We start from the raw sequence: 18955 nt of genomic DNA, 5'->3' as shown, positions 1-18955 counted from the left end.
TTCGACCTAAGGCAAGTAATTCATAATGCGCTAGTATGCTATGCAGATATTTTAGTTCTGAGTGGGCCACCAGTTGGATTAAATCCTGGATTCTTATATCCTTATGTGTCTCTAATGACATTTCCTGTCATCACTTAGGGTGGCGTGACATTGTTATTTGGAATGATAGCAGTGACATTTTCTCACCTGACTAATGTAAAATATCAAATAAACCGCCAGCAACTGTGAGAATCTATAATACTAGCAGTGAGATGGGTTAGAATTGAAGAAACGCAATTGCTAATCCGATTCCGCCCCTTGACCCAATATCCTGTCATTTGTATTACTTTGGCACTTTGCAAGAAATAAATATATCCTACGCAACTGACATTACATGAGCTAATTGCAGTGCCCATTTACTGAAGGAAAAGATTTGCTAAATGGGGTTATGAATGCACCCCCAGCAGTGTCAGACAATTACTGAAACGCGTAGGGAGAAAGTTAATGAGCTTTTACTATCAAATCTGAGCTTTTCATGCGGCGCTTGGTAATTGGCCTCTTACCTTACATGACTTCTATAGAAAACCTACTATTGGCCCCTTACCTTACATGACTTCTATAGAAAACATACTATTGGCCCCTTACCTTACAATACTTCTATAGAATACATACTATTGGCCCCTTACCTTACATGACTTCTATAGAATACATACTATTGGCCCCTTACCTTACAATACTTCTATAGAATACATACTATTGGCCCCTTACCTTACATGACTTCTATAGAATACATACTATTGGCCCCTTACCTTACATGACTTCTATAGAAAACATACTATGGGCCCCTTACCTTACATGACTTCTATAGAATACATACTATTGGCCCCTTACCTTACAAGACTTCTATAGAATACATACTATTTGCCCCTTACCTTACATGACTTCTAAAGAAAACATACTATTAGCCCCTTACCTTACAAGACTTCTATAGAAAACATACTATTGGCCCCTTTCCTTACATGACTTCTATAGAATACATACTATTAGCCCAGGGGCGGACTGACCATTGAGGCACTCGGGCACTGCCCAAGGGCCCCATGCCACCAGGGGGCCCCATCAGGGTTGCCAGGCTCAGTAAAACCAGGGACAGTATGTAAAAATCTGTGTTTTTTTTACATCTGTCCCTGATATGTCCAAAACCGACATGCTTTTGATGTGAAAATCCCAAGATTTTAGCTGCCCCGCCTCTGTACTGCCTCCTGGCTTGGTGGCCATCTGTAAGCCTGGGGGCCCCATGAGTTGTCAGTCCCCCCCTGTATTGGCCCCTTACCTTACATGACTTCTATAGAAAACATACTATCTGAAGGTAAGAAATGGCATCATTCTTTTCGTTTTATTGTATTTAATTTATGTGATTTGATTTAAATCACCAGTAAAAAGACTTGATTTAAATCATATTTTTTCTTTTACAAAGGGTTTTATTGATAATCAATGTGAATTTACAGCTTAACACTGAGAAGAATACATCTTGAATAAACAGGACAGGAAAAAAAAAAAGAAAGAACAATACAGCATTTCAAAAAGAATAAACAAAACAAAAATAAAAATGCCAATAAGTAAGACCCGTAAAGATGAACAAAAATGCTCAGGACCCAGGAATGCCCATAGGGCATAGCCTACTATTTAGGAAGCATATAGAAGGTCCATCCCAACAGGAACCCAACTGTAAACAGCCCGCGGCTCCCAGCCATGCAACCAACACTTCCAGGGACAGGGCCAGGGTCGCCGGAATGCCGAATTATAAGCTGAGACTGAAAAATAATAGCACTAAGTTTAAATCATAATGTTTAACCACTTCAGCACCGGAAGATTTGGCATCCTTTTCCCCCCCACAAATAGAGCTTTATTTCGGTGGTATTTGATAACCTCTGCGGTTTTTATTTTTTGCGCTATAAACAAAAAAAAAGTGACAATTTTGAAAAAAAAGCAAGCACACAGGGGGACACTGTGGGGGGGAGAAGAGCACACAGGGGGACACTGTGGGGAGGGAGAGCACACAGGGGGACACTGTGGGGGGGGAGAGCACACAGGGGGACACTGTGGGGGGGAGAAGAGCACACAGGGGGACACTGTGGGGGGGGAGAGCACACAGGGGGGCACTGTGGGGGGGGAGAGCACACTGGGGGACACTGTGGGGGGGAAAAGAGCACACATGGGGACACTGTGGGGGGCAGCACACAGGGAGACACTGTGGGGGGGGGGAGCACACAGGAGGACACTGTGGGGGGGGGGGAGAGCACACAGGGGGACACTGTGGGGGGGGAGAGCACACAGGGGGGCACTGTGGGGGGGGAGAGCACACAGGGGGACACTGTGGGGGGGGGGGGAGAGCACACAGGGGGACACTGTGGGGGGGGAGAGCACACAGGGGGGCACTGTGGGGGGGGAGAGCACACAGGGGGACACTGTGGGGGGGGGGGAGAGCACACAGGAGGACACTGTGGGGGGGGGGGGAGAGCACACAGGGGGACACTGTGGGGGGAAAAGAGCACACATGGGGACACTGTGGGGGGCAGCACACAGGGAGACACTGTGGGGGGGAGCACACAGGGGGACACTGTGGGGGGGAGCACACAGCGGGACACTGTGGGGGGGAGCACACAGCGGGACACTGTGGGGGGAAAAGAGCACACAGGGGGACACTGTGGGGGAGAGCACACAGAGGGACACTGTGGGGGGGAGCACACAGGGGGACACTGTGGGGGGGAGCACACAGGGGGACACTGTGGGGGGGAGCACACAGGGGGACACTGTGGGGGGGAGCACACAGGGGGACACTGTGGGGGGGGAGAAGAGCACACAGGGGGACACTGTGGGGGAGAGCACACAGAGGGACACTGTGGGGGGGAGCACACAGGGGGACACTGTGGGGGGGAGCACACAGGGGGACACTGTGGGGGGGAGCACACAGGGGGACACTGTGGGGGGGAGCACACAGGGGGACACTGTGGGGGGGGAGAAGAGCACACAGGGGGACACTGTGGGGGAGAGCACACAGAGGGACACTGTGGGGGGGAGCACACAGGGGGACACTGTGGGGGGGAGCACACAGGGGGACACTGTGGGGGGGGAGCACACAGGGGGACACTGTGGGGGGGGGGAGAAGAGCACACAGGGGGACACTGTGGGGGGAGGGAGAGAACACAGGGGGACACTGTGGGGGGGAGAAGAGCACACGGGGGACACTGTGGGGGGGGAGAGCACACAGGAGGACACTGTGGGGGGGGGGAGAGCACACAGGGGGACACTGTGGGGGGGGGGGAGAGCACACAGGGGGACACTGTGGGGGGGAGCACACAGGGGGACACTGTGGGGGGGGAGAAGAGCACACAGGGGGACACTGTGGGGGGAGGGAGAGAACACAGGGGGACACTGTGGGGGGGGGGAAGAGCACACAGGGGGACACTGTGGGGGGAGGGAGAGAACACAGGGGGACACTGTGGGGGGGAGAAGAGCACACGGGGGGACACTCACCCGATGCCTGTAATAATACCGCTAGCGGTGCGCTGCTCCCCGCCGGCCCCTCCTCTCTTTTCGTCCATCCCAGGTGATGCCGCGTACAGTACAAGCACCTGCGGTGGATGGGAGGGAAGGAGGGGCTGGCGGGGAGCAGCGCGCCATTAGCGGTATTATTATTCCAGCCGCTTCAAGTGGCCTCTCATGGGGCCCGAGAGCCCGATGGGTCAGTCCGCCCCTGCTTGCTGCAATTGTGCAACACACTTACTTGTGAAGCCCGGCAAGTCTAGCAATAGCTCAGCAAGTCATTTTCAAACTTGCAGCACAATTGTTTGCTATCTGGGAAACAAGCAATGGCTCCCAAGAAATGGAAATATACAAGGCAACATGACTGCATGAGTCAGACAACATAATACACTTATAGAAATACAAAGTGCTAGACACATACTCAATCACATCCCCCGATCCTCTTCTGAGCTCCTATTCATCATTAATCAGCTCTGTATTATCTCTGAAATACTGCACAGGATCATTTTCTGTATAAATTTGAACAAAAGCAATGTGCAGCATATCTGTCAGTCTATTCAGGCGCTGGATGATATACTAAAGGCTAAAGCACTCAAAAAAACATAATGTTACTGTATAAGCCGATTACAAGTGATTATTAATTGCAAACCTTTCCAAAAAACTGTTGGGTCCCGCTCCCTATGCTACTTGTTTTAAAAATATTTCAATTTATTAGACAAAAAAAAGTAAGTGATACACATGAATGACATTCAGTTCCCGGGTCACCCAGTTGGGTTCATGTTTTGTCTTGTTTTTTGTTATAGAACAGTGGTCTCCAAACTGCGGCCCGGGGGCCAGATGCGGCCCTTTGCTTGCATTTATCTGGCCTTTGGCACTATTTTAAAGTCTGAAGGACAATAAAGTGGCCCTTTGTTTAAAAATTTTGGAGACCCCTGATCTAGAAGGATGCCAAGGAAGACTCTGAGGCGTGTGGGAACAACGATCCAGGCTACCAGCATCAGGTCCTTGAGGAAGAACACTGCAGACCCCCCCTGGAGATGTGGATCATGGGCTGAAGAGGCCCGCAGGACCACTAGCTTTTCATTTAAGATCTGACATATTGCACTTCAATAGAAAACGTAAATAAACACACCAAGAGGGCCCTTGGGGACTCACAAATCAGCTGCTGAATACGGCTGGAGGTAGCTAAACCACTGTAAGCAGCAAGAAGGACAAAACTGAGGTAAAACCATGTGACCCATGCAAGTAGTGCAGTGACTGTAAACTACAGTATTTATCGCGGTATAGCGCGCTCCCGCGTATACCGCGCACCCCTAAAGTTGCCCCGAATCCTGTGGAAAAAAAGTTTTTTGTACTTACAGTTTTGGTGTCTTGCGCAGCGTCCATCGGCGGCCTCGTCGGGTCCGGCGTCCTTCTGCGGCTTCGGGTGCCCTCTTCGTCGGGTCCGGCGTCCTCGCGTCCTCCCCGCTCGTTTCCCGCGCCGAGTTTGAATACTGCGCCGACATATACAGAGCGCAGTACACTCGTGTATTGTCGGCAATGCTCGGCTACTGTCGCGCTGACGTCCTGTACGTCCAGGACGTCAGCGCGGGAGGAGCCGAGACTGCCCGACAATACACGAGTGTACTGCGCTCGGTTTATGTCGGCGCAGTATTCAAACTCTGCGCGGGAAAGCGGGTATCGACGTATACACCCACGATTTTGCCCAGATTTTCAGGGCAAAAAAGTGCACGGTATACGCCGATAAATACGTTACTTCATATTGAAAAAGGCGAAAAGAGTTCCCTTTCTGTGAGCAATAGGGAAAAACAACGACGTGCGAAAATTTATAGCGTGCCATGCTCATGAAGGGAAAAGTCCAAGAGACCTACCATAGTCATAGGACTGCAGAACATTCTGCAGCAAACAAGCAATGTACAGTGGAACCTCGGATTACGCGCATAATCCGTTCCAGGAGAATTCTCGTAATCCAAAGCACTTGCATATCAAAGCGAGTTTCCCCATAGAAGTCAATGGAAACGAAAATAATTTGTTCTGCATTGACTTCAATGGCATGCAATACCGCATGTGGCCAGAGGTGGGGGGTGCCGGAGAGCCTCAGAAACACTCGGAAAGGGCCAGAGGACAGCTCGGCTGACCTTGGAAAACCTTTAGAAAGGCTCGGAAACACCCGGGTAACGGAGTGTTTTAATTTGCACTTAAAACTGTAATTTTGTAACTTTTGGAAATGCCAGTAAAAGCTTGGCTGTGCCAGTAAATCTTGGGTGTTGTGTCAGTAAATTTCAATCTGGTAGGTTGGCAACACTGCTGCCTCGGGCTGCTAGGCCGAAAGCCTGAGGCCTATCCCAGGGACACCTGGCTGCTAGGCTGTCTGAGGCCAATCCCAGGGACACCTGGCTGCTAGGCTGTCTGAGGCCTATCCAAAAGCAGGAGATCAGCGTAGGGTTGGGACTGCTGACCCGCAGTCCAACCAGAAGTAACGGATCACCTGGAGGGGGAACCAGCTGTGGTCAGAGGTAGAAAGGGGAAGCTGTCGCCACTAGGGGTCCATCCACCTTGTTACTGGAGACTACTGTGAGTAAGCCGAGGCCAGCACCAGACCAATCAAATCCAAAAATGCGGGTCCCGGGGGGCCGAGCACAAATGCTGGACTCCGGGGAGTGCGCGCAAGGTAACCCCCTGGGAGAGCGCTTCTCCCAGGGGGTTAACCGATGCGTGGAGGAGCCGTGAGCGCCGCCTGGGGACCCCAGAAGACGATTATCGGGGTCACTCTGTGCAAAACTAACTGCACAGTGGAGGTAAGTATGACTCAGTAAGGCTCAAGGTTTTTTACCTTCATGCATTCTAGAGGATGCATGAAGGTAAAAAAAAACTTCCGTGTGCAGCAGACCCCCCAAGCCCCCTCTCAATCCAGCGATGTGTATGAGAGCCTAGGCTCTCCGAGGACTCTCCCACCTCATTGGCTGAGACAGCAGTCAATCACAGCCAGTCAGCCAACCAAAAGAGAGAGGGGGCAAGGCTGAACTGCAGCTCTGTGTCTGAATGGCCAGCTATGCAGTGGTTCTGGAGTGAGCCTGCTCGGGTGCCCCCCACACAGCAGGCTGTTTGCTCTGCGGGCACTTGGCAGGAGGGGGGGCCAAGAGCGCCAGTGGGGAACCCAAGAAGAGGAGGATCGGGGCTGCTCTGTACAAAACCATTGCACAGAGCAGGGAAGTATGACATGTTTATTTTAAAAACAACTAAACAAATCGCCCCCCATTAATATTTCAGGTGCCGCCTGACCAGACTTTTGTGGCGCTCTTGTGGAGTAAAAACTGTTAGATCAGCACTAGGCCTCAAAGCAGTCATATAGGCTACTATAGCACGATGTGGATGATTTACTAAAAGACAGTGCACTTTGCCACCAATCAGTGCCCATCACTGCCAGCTATCAGTGCCACTTCTCAGTGCCCCCCAGTGCCACCTATCAATGCTCTTCAGTGCCACCTCTCAGTGCACACCAGTCCACCAGTGCCGCTTATCAGTGCCCACCAGTGCCACCTTATTGGCGCCCATCAATGCAGTCCATCAATGCCCATCAATGCAGTCCATCAATGCCCATCAGTGCAGCCCATCGATGCCTATCAGTGCAGCCCATCGATGCCCATCAGTGTAGCCCATCGATGCCCATCAGTGCAGCCCATCGATGCCCATCAGTGCCGCCCATCGATGCCCATCAGTGCAGCCTCATCGGCGTACATCAACGAAGGAGAAAAATTTCCTGTTTGCAAAATGTTATAAAAAAATTTAAAACATTTTTAACAAAAATTTAAAACCGCTGAGGTGATCAAATACCACCAAAAGAAAGCTCTATTTGTGGGAAAAAAATTATAAAAATTTCATTTGGGTACAGTGTTGTATGACCGCGCAATTGTCATTCAAAGTGCGACAGCGCTGAAGGCTGAAAATTGGTCTGGGCAGGAGGGGGGTTTAAATGCCCGGTAAGCAAGTGGTTAATGACAGCAAATCATTTCTGTAATTACTTTGTACATTACATCAGTGCGGTGAAAACCCCCCTCCAGGGAAAAGACAAATACGACTGTACACAAACCCGACAATCCCGTATCCTCTACAGCAGTGTTTCTCAACCTTTTTTTAGACAAGTCAGCATTTAAAAATGATGGACGGTCTCGAGGCACCCTTTAAAAATGATGGACGGTCTCGAGGCACCCTTTAAAAATGATGGACGGTCTCAAGGCACCCTTTAAAAATGATGGACAGTCTCGAGGCACCCTTTATAAATTATGGATGGTCTCGAGGTACCCTTTAAAAAAGATGGACGGTCTTGAGGCACCCTTTATAAATTATGGATGGTCTCGAGGCACCCTTTATAAATGATGGACGGTCTTGAGGCACCCTTTATAAATGATGGACGGTCTCGAGGCACCCTTTATAAATTATGGATGGTCTCGAGGCACCCTTTATTAATTATGGATGGTCTCGAGGCACCCTTTAAAAATGATGGACGGTCTCGAGGCACCCTTTAAAAATGATGGACGGTCTCAAGGCACCCTTTAAAAATGATGGACAGTCTCGAGGCACCCTTTAAAAATGATGGACGGTCTCGAGGCACCCTTTAAAAATGATGGACGGTCTCGAGGCACCCTTTATAAATGATAGACGGTCTCGAGGCACCCTTTATAAATGATGGACGGTCTCGAGGCACCCTTTATAAATTATGGATGGTCTCGAGGCACCCTTTAAAAATGATGGATGGTCTCGAGGCACCCTTTATAAATTATGGATGGTCTCGAGGCACCCTTTAAAAATGATGGATGGTCTCGAGGCACCCTTTAAAAATGATGGATGGTCTCGAGGCACCCTTTAGAAATTATGGACGGTCTTAAGGCACCCTTAAAAAATTAATGGACGGTCTTAAGGCACCCTATAAAAATTAATGGACGGTCATGAGGCACCCTATAAAAATTAATGGACGGTCTCGAGGCACCCTTAAAAAATTATGGACAGTCTTGAGCAGGGCTTTTTTTCAGGGGGAACGCAGTTCTGGCACCTCCTGCACTGAATGTATGTAATGGCAAATGGGTGCTGGGGTGTGCTGGAGGGTCTATTGTCACTGATAGGGATCTATTTTTGCATGACGATCTATTGTTGCTGGTAGAGGAACTATTTTTGCTGGGAGGGTCATGCTTGGGGTGGGTGGGGAGTGGAACCAAGGGACATGCTTGGGGGTGGAACCAAGGGACATGCTTGGGGGTGGGTAGGGGGGAGCTACCAAGGGATATGCTTGGGGGTGGGTAGGGGGGAGGAACCGAGGGACATGCTTGACAGTGGGTAGATGAGTGCAAGCAAGGGACATGCTTGGGGTGGGTAGGGGGGAGGAACCAAGGGACATGCTTGGGGGTGGGTAGGGGAGTGGAAGCAAGGAACATGCTTGGGGGTGGGTAGGGGAGTGGAACCAAGGGACATTCTTGGGGGTGGGCAGGGGAGTGGAACCAAGGGACATTCTTGGGGGTGGGTAGGGGAGTGGAACCAAGGGACATTCTTGGGGGTGGGTAGGGGGGGGAGTGGAACCAAGGGACATTCTTGGGGGTGGGTAGGGGAGTGGAACCAAGGGACATTCTTGGGGGTGGGTAGGGGAGTGGAACCAAGGGACACGCTTGGGGGTAAGTAGGGGAGTGGAACCAAGGGACATGCTTGGGGTGGGTAGGGGAGTGGAACCAAGGGACATGCTTGGGGGTGGGTAGGGGGGAAGGAACCAAGGGACATGCTTGGGGATGGAACCAAGGGACATGCTTGGGGGTGGGTAGGGGGTGGAACCAAGGGGCATGCTTGGGGGTGGGTAGGGGGTGGAACCAAGGGACATGCTTGGGGGTGGAACCAAGGGACATGCTTGGGGGTGGAACCAAGGGACATGCTTGGGGGTGGAACCAAGGGGCATGCTTGGGGGTGGGACCAAGGGCATGCTTGGCAGTGGGTAGGCGGTGGAGATGAAGAGTGACCCAGAAGGGAGAAGGGTAGAGTTCCTGCACCTACTTTCTGAGAAAAAAAGCCCCCGCAGCATCCGGGGGGAGAGAGGAGGGAAGCCAGCAGCACTGTGGGGCAGTAGGGGGAAACGGTGGTTAGGGTAGCCCTGGCACACCCCCTGCGCACACCTATGAGAACACCCAACATAAGAGGTTGTTTATTCTTCCAAAGCAAATACACTTTTTCAAACTGGTACCGACTAGTCCAATGTTTCTCTTCTCCTGGTACAGACTAGTACACCAATGTTTCTCTTCTCCGGGTACAGACTAGTACTCCAATGTTTCTCTTCTCCTGGTACAGACTAGTACTCCAATGTTTCTCTTCTCCTGGTAAGACTAGTACACCAATGTTTCTCTTCTCCGGGTACAGACTAGTACTCCAATGTTTCTCTTCTCCTGGTACAGACTAGTACTCCAATGTTTCTCTTCTCCTGGTATAGACTAGTACTCCAATGTTTCTCTTCTCCTGGTACAGACTAGTACTCCAATGTTTCTCTTCTCCTGGTACAGACTAGTACTCCAATGTTTCTCTTCCCTGGTACAGACTAGTACTCCAATGTTTCTCTTCTCCTGGTACAGACTAGTACTCCAATGTTTCTCTTCTCCGGGTACAGACTAGTACTCCAATGTTTCTCTTCCCCTGGTACAGACTAGTACTCCAATGTTTCTCTTCTCCGGGTACAGACTAGTACTCCAATGTTTCTCTTCTCCTGGTACAGACTAGTACTCCAATGTTTCTCTTCTCCTGGTACAGACTAGTACCCCAATGTTTCTCTTCTCCTGGTACAGACTAGTACACCAATGTTTCTCTTCTCCTGGTACAGACTAGTACCCCAATGTTTCTCTTCTCCTGGTACAGACTAGTACCCCAATGTTTCTCTTCTCCTGGTACAGACTAGTACTCCAATGTTTCTCTTCTCTGGGTACAGACTAGTACTCCAATGTTTCTCTTCTCCGGGTACAGACTAGTACTCCAATGTTTCTCTTCTCCTGGTACAGACTAGTACTCCAATGTTTCTCTTCTCCTGGTACAGACTAGTACTCCAATGTTTCTCTTCTCCGGGTACAGACTAGTACTCCAATGTTTCTCTTCTCCTGGTACAGACTAATACTCCAATGTTTCTCTTCTCCGGGTACAGACTAGTACTCCAATGTTTCTCTTCTCCTGGTACAGACTAGTACTCCAATGTTTCTCTTCTCCTGGTACAGACTAGTACTCCAATGTTTCTCTTCTCCTGGTACAAACTAGTACTCCAATGTTTCTCTTCTCCTGGTACAGACTAGTACTCCAATGTTTCTCTTCTCCTGGTACAGACTAGTACTCCAATGTTTCTCTTCTCCTGGTACCGACTAGTACTCCAATGTTTCTCTTCTCCTGGTACAGACTAGTACTCCAATGTTTCTCTTCTCCGGGTACAGACTAGTACTCCAATGTTTCTCTTCTCCGGGTATAGACTAGTACTCCAATGTTTCTCTTCTCCGGGTACAGACTAGTACACCAATGTTTCTCTTCTCCTGGTACAGACTAGTACTCCAATGTTTCTCTTCTCCTGGTACAGACTAGTACTCCAATGTTTCTCTTCTCCTGGTACAGACTAGTACTCCAATGTTTCTCTTCTCCTGGTACAGACTAGTACTCCAATGTTTCTCTTCTCCTGGTACAGACTAGTACTCCAATGTTTCTCTTCTCCTGGTACAGACTAGTACACCAATGTTTCTCTTCTCCTGGTACAGACTAGTACTCCAATGTTTCTCTTCTCCGGGTACAGACTAGTACTCCAATGTTTCTCTTCTCCTGGTACAGACTAGTACCCCAATGTTTCCCTTCTCCTAGTACAGACTAGTACTCCAATGTTTCTCTTCTCCGGGTACAGACTAGTACTCCAATGTTTCTCTTCTCCTGGTACAGACTAGTACTCCAATGTTTCTCTTCTCCGGGTACAGACTAGTACACCAATGTTTCTCTTCTCCTGGTACAGACTAGTACTCCAATGTTTCTCTTCTCCTGGTACAGACTAGTACTCCAATGTTTCTCTTCTCCTGGTACAGACTAGTACTCCAATGTTTCTCTTCTCCTGGTACAGACTAGTACTCCAATGTTTCTCTTCTCCTGGTACAGACTAGTACTCCAATGTTTCTCTTCTCCTGGTACAGACTAGTACTCCAATGTTTCTCTTCTCCTGGTACAGACTAGTACTCCAATGTTTCTCTTCTCCAGGTACAGACTAGTACTCAATGTTTCTCTTCTCCTGGTACAGACTAGTACTCCAATGTTTCTCTTCTCCTGGTACAGACTAGTACTCCAATGTTTCTCTTCTCCTGGTACAGACTAGTACTCCAATGTTTCTCTTCTTCTGGTACAGATTAGTACTCCAATGTTCCCCCCCCCCCCCCCTCCTGTAGTCACAAAAAAAAACGGGCCCTTTAAGATTTTTGTTTTCTTAAAATGCGCCGCCCCCTCTGGCTCTCGCAAATAACATACATTGATGCATTGCATGAATGTATGTTATTGTTGCCAGCTGCCGCTGGTCTATTCAGATGGACGGAACTTGAGCGCCGGCCACCTGAATAACGGCAGCTGGTTGGCTGTGCGGAAGTGCCTATCAGAGCCAGCGGATAGGCTTTCCGAGTACAGCCCTCGGCTCCTGGATGTCTTATCCTCGGAAAGGAAGGGGGCTGCGTCCCTTGGATAAGACTGACGTCCGTCTCAGCCATTCAGGTTCCCCGATTCTGGTTATCGGTAACCTGATTGGCTGAAGCGTCACCAAGGCGGGAGAGGACATCGAGGGACGTGGAAGGAGTAAGGTAAGTGCATTTTACAGGGCACAGCGGCGACAATGGGCACAGAGGCGACAAAGGGCGCAGTGGCATCAATGTGTACAGTGGTGACAAAGGGCACAGTGGTGACAATGGGCACTGTGGCAACAATTAAAGGGCACAGTGACATGCACAGTGACAAAAATGGGCACAGTGGTGACAATGGGCACAGTGGCAACAATTAAAGGGCACAGTGGCATCAATGGGCACAGTGGAGACAAGGGCACAGTGGAGACAATTGGCACAGTGGCGACAATTGAGGGGCACAGTGGCTGCGTTTGATGGCATGGAACAGTGGTGACAATTGATGGCACAGTTTCTGTGTTTGATGGCATGGCACAGTGACTGCATTTGATGGCATGGCACAGTGGTGACAATTGATGGCACAGTGGCTGCGTTTGATGGCATGGCACAGTGGTGACAATTGATGGCACAGTGGCTACATTTGATGGGCACAGTGAGGCTGCAATTTTTTTTTCCTTTGCCCCCCCCCCCCAAAAAAAAATTGAGCACCGGCCGCCACTGGTGCACAATGAAAACCTGTGGCTTTGTGTAACCAAAAGGCAGCCGCTGGCTTGTATACAATTTTTGGGCAATTATTAGGCATTTTGCTAAGGCACCCCTGAAGAAACCTCAAGGCACCTCTGGGCACCCTGGTTAAACAAGGCTGCACTAGAGCTTAAGGCCTACAGGAGTCCCCGTGTCTATTATTGTTTAATTTCCAGAAAAATTCACTGCTACGTCTACAGCCGCAGCCTTTTTTGGCTTGGGAAAAAGCCTATCAATTTTTTTTTTTTTTTGCAGGCCTGAATCCTTGGCAAGAGGAATGCACTGCAAACATGGCAGTATACTACAATCATCTCTCCTCCATCATTACTCATAATGCCACCCGCTACCCCCCCCCCCCCCGGCCCCCAGAATTCACACGCAGTTTTCACTGAAAGAGACAAGTAATTGTTTTTTTTAACCCTGATGCCGTTCCTGTAGTATATGCAGAAGGGTTGCCTCCTCATCCCTTTAAACCTGAACACATATTAATTAAACAGGTTCTGAGGCTGATTTAACCACTCAAGGACCCCTTCACGCCGATATAGGTCGGCAGAATGGCACGGCTGGGCACAATCACGTACCTGTACGTGGCCCTTTAAACCCAGCCGTGGGGTCGCGAGCGCCGCCAGTTCGAAGCTCCGCGACCGTGGCCGCGGGACCCGCGGACCTGATCGCCGCCGGTGTTCTGCGATCGGTCACAGGAGCTGAAGAACGGGGAGAGGTGAGTGTAAACACACCTTCCCCTATCTTCACAGTGGCAGTGTCATTGATCGTCTGTTCCCTGATATAGGGAAAGGCGATCAGTGACGTCACACGTCCAGCTCCGCCCCCCTACAGTTAGAAACACATATGAGGTCACACATAACCCCTACAGCGCCCCCTGGTGGTTAACTCCTAAACTGCAATTGTCATTTTCACAGTAAGGCCCCTATACCGCCGGGATTGCGGTGCGGTATTAACCCCCGCTCGCGGCCGATAAAGGGCTAATACCGCCCGCAATGCGCCTCTGCAGAGGCGCATTGCGGGCGGTATTGCCGCGGTTTACCATTGTTTTAAATGGGAAGGAGCAGTATACACGCCGCTCCTCTCACCGCTCCAAAGATGCTGCTGACAGGAGATTTTTTTCTCTCCCGCCAGCGCATCGCCTCAGTGTGAAAGCCCTCGGGCTTTCACATTGAGTATGCAGTTTTTCAGGCGGTATAGCAGCGCTATTTTTAGCTATTTTTAGCGCTGTACCACCTGAAAAACTCCTCAGTGTGAAAGGGGTCTTATAAGTGCATTTTTAATGCTTTTTTTGCTGTGAAAATGACAATGGTCCCAAAAATGTGTCAAAATTTTTCGATGTGTCCGCCATAATGTCGCAGTCATAAAAAAAAAAAACGCTGATCTCCGCCATTAGTAGTAAAAAAAAAAAATATTAATAAAAATGCAATAAAACTATCCCCTATTTTGTAAACGCTATAAATTTTGCGCAAACAAATCGATAAACGCTTATTGCCATTTTTTTTACCAAAAATAGGTAGAAGAATACGTATCGGCCTAAACTGAGGGAAAAAAAAGTTTTTTTATATATTTTTGGGGGATATTTATTATAGCAAAAAGTAAAAAATATTGCATTTTTTTTCAAAATTGTCGCTCTATTTTTGTTTATAGCGCACAAAATAAAAACCGCAGAGGCGATCAAATACCACCAAAAGAAAGCTCTATTTGTGGGAAAATAAGGACGCCAATTTAGTTTAGGAGCCACGTCGCACGACTGCGCAATTGTTAGTTAAAGCGACGCAGTGCCGAATCGCAAAAAGGGGAAAGGTCCTTAACCTGCATAAAGGCCCGGGTCTTAAGTGGTTAATGCAGATAAGGCACCAAGTGAGTAATTATTATGTGTTCGGGTTTTAAAAGGAATGGAGGAGACAACCCTAGATGAAGGGTTAATGAAGAATAAAAAAAAAATGGTGATGAGCAAGAAACACGTAAGTGATCGCGGCTTTGCATGTCTACCTGTCTGGTCCTGCCTGATGCAGCTAACCTGGAGCACATTAAATATGACATACAGCCTTCCACGTCTACCCCGCATCTATCACGTTACAACACGCAGGTCACATTACATTTGCCGTGTTGTGTATCACACACCTGATACCAACAATTTTTGTTGCACAGCAGCGGCAAGATGGTCAATAGTAGGTAAGGGAGCCGGTGACTGCAGGATGATGCTGACCCCCTACTATAGCATCCAAGGACCACACGCCGGTTCCACCAGCATCTAAGAACCTTCAAGAACTTGCAAAGCCACAGGCCCTCTTGAGAGTATGACCTGTACACAGAAAATATGACCTGATACCAGGGCCGCTGTTAGGAATCATGGGGCCCCATACAGCCTACCTGACGAGAGGGGGAGAAACCTGGGTGAGAGACATGGAGGGAATTGTTCTTCATCGATCCTCCTGCTGTCCGGGCCCCTCTGTGTGCTGGGGCCCCCTACAGGAGGGCTGGTGGTCCCCCCCCCTATCAGCAGCCCTGCCTGATACCAACAATTTTGCTGCACAAAAGGTGGTCACTAGAAGGTAAGGGAGCCGGTGACAGCAGGAGGATGCTGACCCCCTACTATCTCATACAAGGACCACACATTGCCACAGGTTCTCTTTAGAGTATGACCTGTACACAGACAATATGACCTGGCTGATACCAACAAGTTTGCTGCACAAAAGGTGGTCACTAGAGGGTAAGAGAGGCAGGTAACTGCAGGAGGATGCTGACCCCCCACTATAGCATCGAAAGACCACACACCGGTTCCACCAGCATCTACCAACCTTCAAGACCTTCAAGGCCCTCTTGAGAGTATGACCTGTACACAGACAATATAAACCTGATACCATCAATTTTGCTGCACAGCAGCGGCAAGACGGTCACTAGATGGTAAGGGAGCCGGTGACTGCAGGAGGATGTTGACCCCCCACTATAGCATCCAAGGACCACACGCCGGTTCCACCAGCATTCAAGAACCTTCAAGGCCCTCTTGAGAGTATGACCTGTAGATAGTAAATATGATCTGATACCAACAATTTTGCTGCACAGCAGCGGCAAGACGGTCACTAGATGGTAAGGGAGCCGGTGACTGCAAGAGGATGTTGACCCCCCACTATAGCATTCAAGGACCACACACCGGTTCCACCAGCATCTAAGAACCTTCAAGACCTTGCAAAGCCACAGGCCCTCTTGAGAGTATGACCTGTACACAGAAAATATGACTTGATACCAACAATTTTGCTGCACAGCAGCGGCAAGACGGTTACTACTAGATGGTAAGGGAGCCGGTGACTGCAGGATGATGCTGACCCCCCCACTACAGCATCCAAGGACCACATGCCGGTTCCAGAGAACCGTCAAGACCTTCAAGGCCCTCGAGAGTATGACCTGTACAGACAAGGCAAATGCAAACTGCAAAGAAAAGAATCAATTTGACATTGAGAGGGGGGGGGGGGGGGGGATTTGAAGCAGTATAATGACGGTACAGCACCTGCAAGATAGCAAAAGATCCAGTCACAATCTTCTCCGCATCAGAATAAAGCTCGCGGTAAACAATCGGCGTTCTTGCTTAGACGAGCATCCTATTCCATGTATTTTCTCCTGCCGTCTTCTAGTAAATTCCCTGCAACAGAAAAGAGAAGCAGATAGAGAGCGTACAATGGTGATGATGGCTCAGTCAGTCTTTGCTGCCTGGGAGAAGCAATCCAGAGGCACAGCCCTGCCTCAGCTGCTCATGAATATTTATCACTTCCACCACACTGTTGACAAGAGTGTAGTCACCTCCCAGAGCAAGCAAGAGATAGGCAGGAGCATGAATAGCAGCAGATAGAAGCAGTGAGATGTGTCTAATTCACTGCAATCACAGCCTCAATTGTCCTCAATGAGAGAAGAGGGGGGGGGGGGGGGCATCAATCTTATCCCAATACACCAATGGAATCGGGGAGACGGGGGGCTAAATTTACTGGATGGGTGATGGAATTTCAGGACCTTCACGCTGCCGGCCGTACTTAAAATAATTTGCACCGTCTAATCCAACAAAAATGCCTCTCTAAAGGGCCAGATCCAGAGAGAATTGGATCCGCGCAGCGTATCAGAGATACGCTACGCCGCCGTACCTTACCTGGCGGAATTTCGAATCCTCAGCGATTTTGCGCCGTAAGTTACGGCGGCGTAGTGTATTTCTGGCGGCGGAATTCAAATCGGCGATCAGGGGGGCGGGTTTCATTTAAATGAAGCGCGTCCCCGCGCCGAATGAACTGCGCATGCGTCGTCCAGAAATTTCCCGCCGTGCTTTGCGCGAAATGACGTCGCAACAACGTCATTTTTTTAACTTAGACGTGAGTTACGTCCATCCCTTTTTTACGGACGACTTACGCAAAAAAAATAATAATAATTTCGACGCGGGAACGACGGCCATACTTAACATGGCAAGTCTATCTATACGCCGCAAAATACCAGCTTTAACTATACGCCGGAAAAAGCCGACTACAGACGACGTTAGAAAATGCGACGGCCGCGCGTACGTTTGTGGATCGTCGTAAATCGCTAATTTGCATACCCGACGCGGAAAACAACGCAAACTCCACCCAGCGGGCGCCGAAGTATTGCATCTAAGATCCGACGACGGCGTATCAGTAGATACGCCGGCGTACTCTCACTGTGAATCTGGCCCTAAGGCTCCATTCACACTAATGCATTTTTTGATGCATTTTGCAGAAATGCAGGGACATTTTTTAACATGGTTTCCAATGGAACACGTTCACGTCAATGCTTTTTTGTGCCTCTGCGTTTTTTTTCCGCAAAAAGCAGCGTTTTGCATGTAATAGAATTCAATGGATCTGCATCCAAAACGCAAGTACCGCGATTTTGCCGCAATTTGAGGTTTGCGTTTTTTTTTTAACCTGTTTATAGCTGGTTGTTAAAGGAAATGTAAAAAAAAAAAATAGAAAAAAAAACGCAAATCGCGGTAAAAACACCTGTCGAAGAATGCAGCAAGCACCGCAAAAAGCACTGCAAAAACACTCAAAAGCAACATGCATAGGTGTGAATCGAGCCTAATGCCCGGTACACACAGTGGCCCAGATTCACGTAGGGAGCGCCTATTTACGCTACGCCTCCACAACTTTGACAGGCATGTGCAGTATTCACAAAGCAAAGTTGCGGCGGCGTAGCGTAAATAGGCCGGCGTAAGCCCGCCTAATTCAAATATGGAACATGTGGGCGTGTTTTATGTTAATCTATTGTGACCCCACGTAAATGACGCTTTTTACGAACGGCGCATGCGCCGTCCGTGAAAGTATCCCAGAGCGCATGATCCAAATTAACCCGCAAAAAGCCAATGCTTTTGACGTGAACGTAAATGACGCACACCCCTATTCGCAAACGAAGGGGTAACTTTACGCCGGAAAAAGCCTAACGTAAATGGCGTATCTGTACTGCGACGGCCGGGCGTACGTTCATGAATAGGCGTATCTCCTACGTGAATCTGGGCCAATGAGATTATCGGACGAATAATCGCCCGTTTTTTTTTTTGCATGCTAAATCTCAGATCTAATCTGATGAGTTTCCTAAAGTCACTAAAAATTCCTGTGCGACAGAATACAAATTTCGGAAGTGATGTCATGTGTTGTAATGTATTCGTATTGCATTTTCACACGATAGCTGTACCGATTAAACGAAAATCGTACGATCTGCCATTGTCAAAAAAAAAAAATTGTGCATGTCCGATAGCATAATAACGGATGAACTGTGATGATCGGCTCTGTATTGACAATCTTATTTATTATTATTATTATTATTATTATTATTATTATTATTATTGTTATTATTATAATACGAATAATAATAAATAAATGTAAAATAAATACACAGATAAAGATCATAAATTAAAAAAATGTATTCAATAAATGAATACTAAGTAACAATAAATAAAAAATAACCCTTAACTTTAACCCCTTACCCCTTAAAAAATAAAATAATAATAACTAAACACCCTAACACAAAATAAATAATTATTATTA

General features: G+C 48.7%; 1 protein-coding gene across 4 annotated transcripts in view; it reads right to left on the bottom strand.

Moving 5' to 3' along the window:
- FEZ1 (fasciculation and elongation protein zeta 1) overlaps positions 1-16677 on the bottom strand; it is an 81286-nt gene extending 64609 nt beyond the window's left edge. For 2 of the 4 annotated variants that reach the window (XM_040326433.1, XM_040326434.1), the window contains exon 1: positions 16426-16677. The gene's annotated coding sequence lies outside the window, so the exon portion shown is untranslated. The remainder of the gene's footprint in view (positions 1-16425) is intronic. The other 2 variants (XM_040326435.1, XM_040326436.1) reach the window with 1 other exon arrangement.
- Positions 16678-18955: the final 2278 nt, after the last annotated feature.

This window comes from Rana temporaria, chromosome 10 (genome assembly GCF_905171775.1).
Source record: "Rana temporaria chromosome 10, aRanTem1.1, whole genome shotgun sequence".
Taxonomy (NCBI): domain Eukaryota; kingdom Metazoa; phylum Chordata; class Amphibia; order Anura; family Ranidae; genus Rana; species Rana temporaria.
This window is presented reverse-complemented; position numbering and strand designations above follow the sequence as displayed.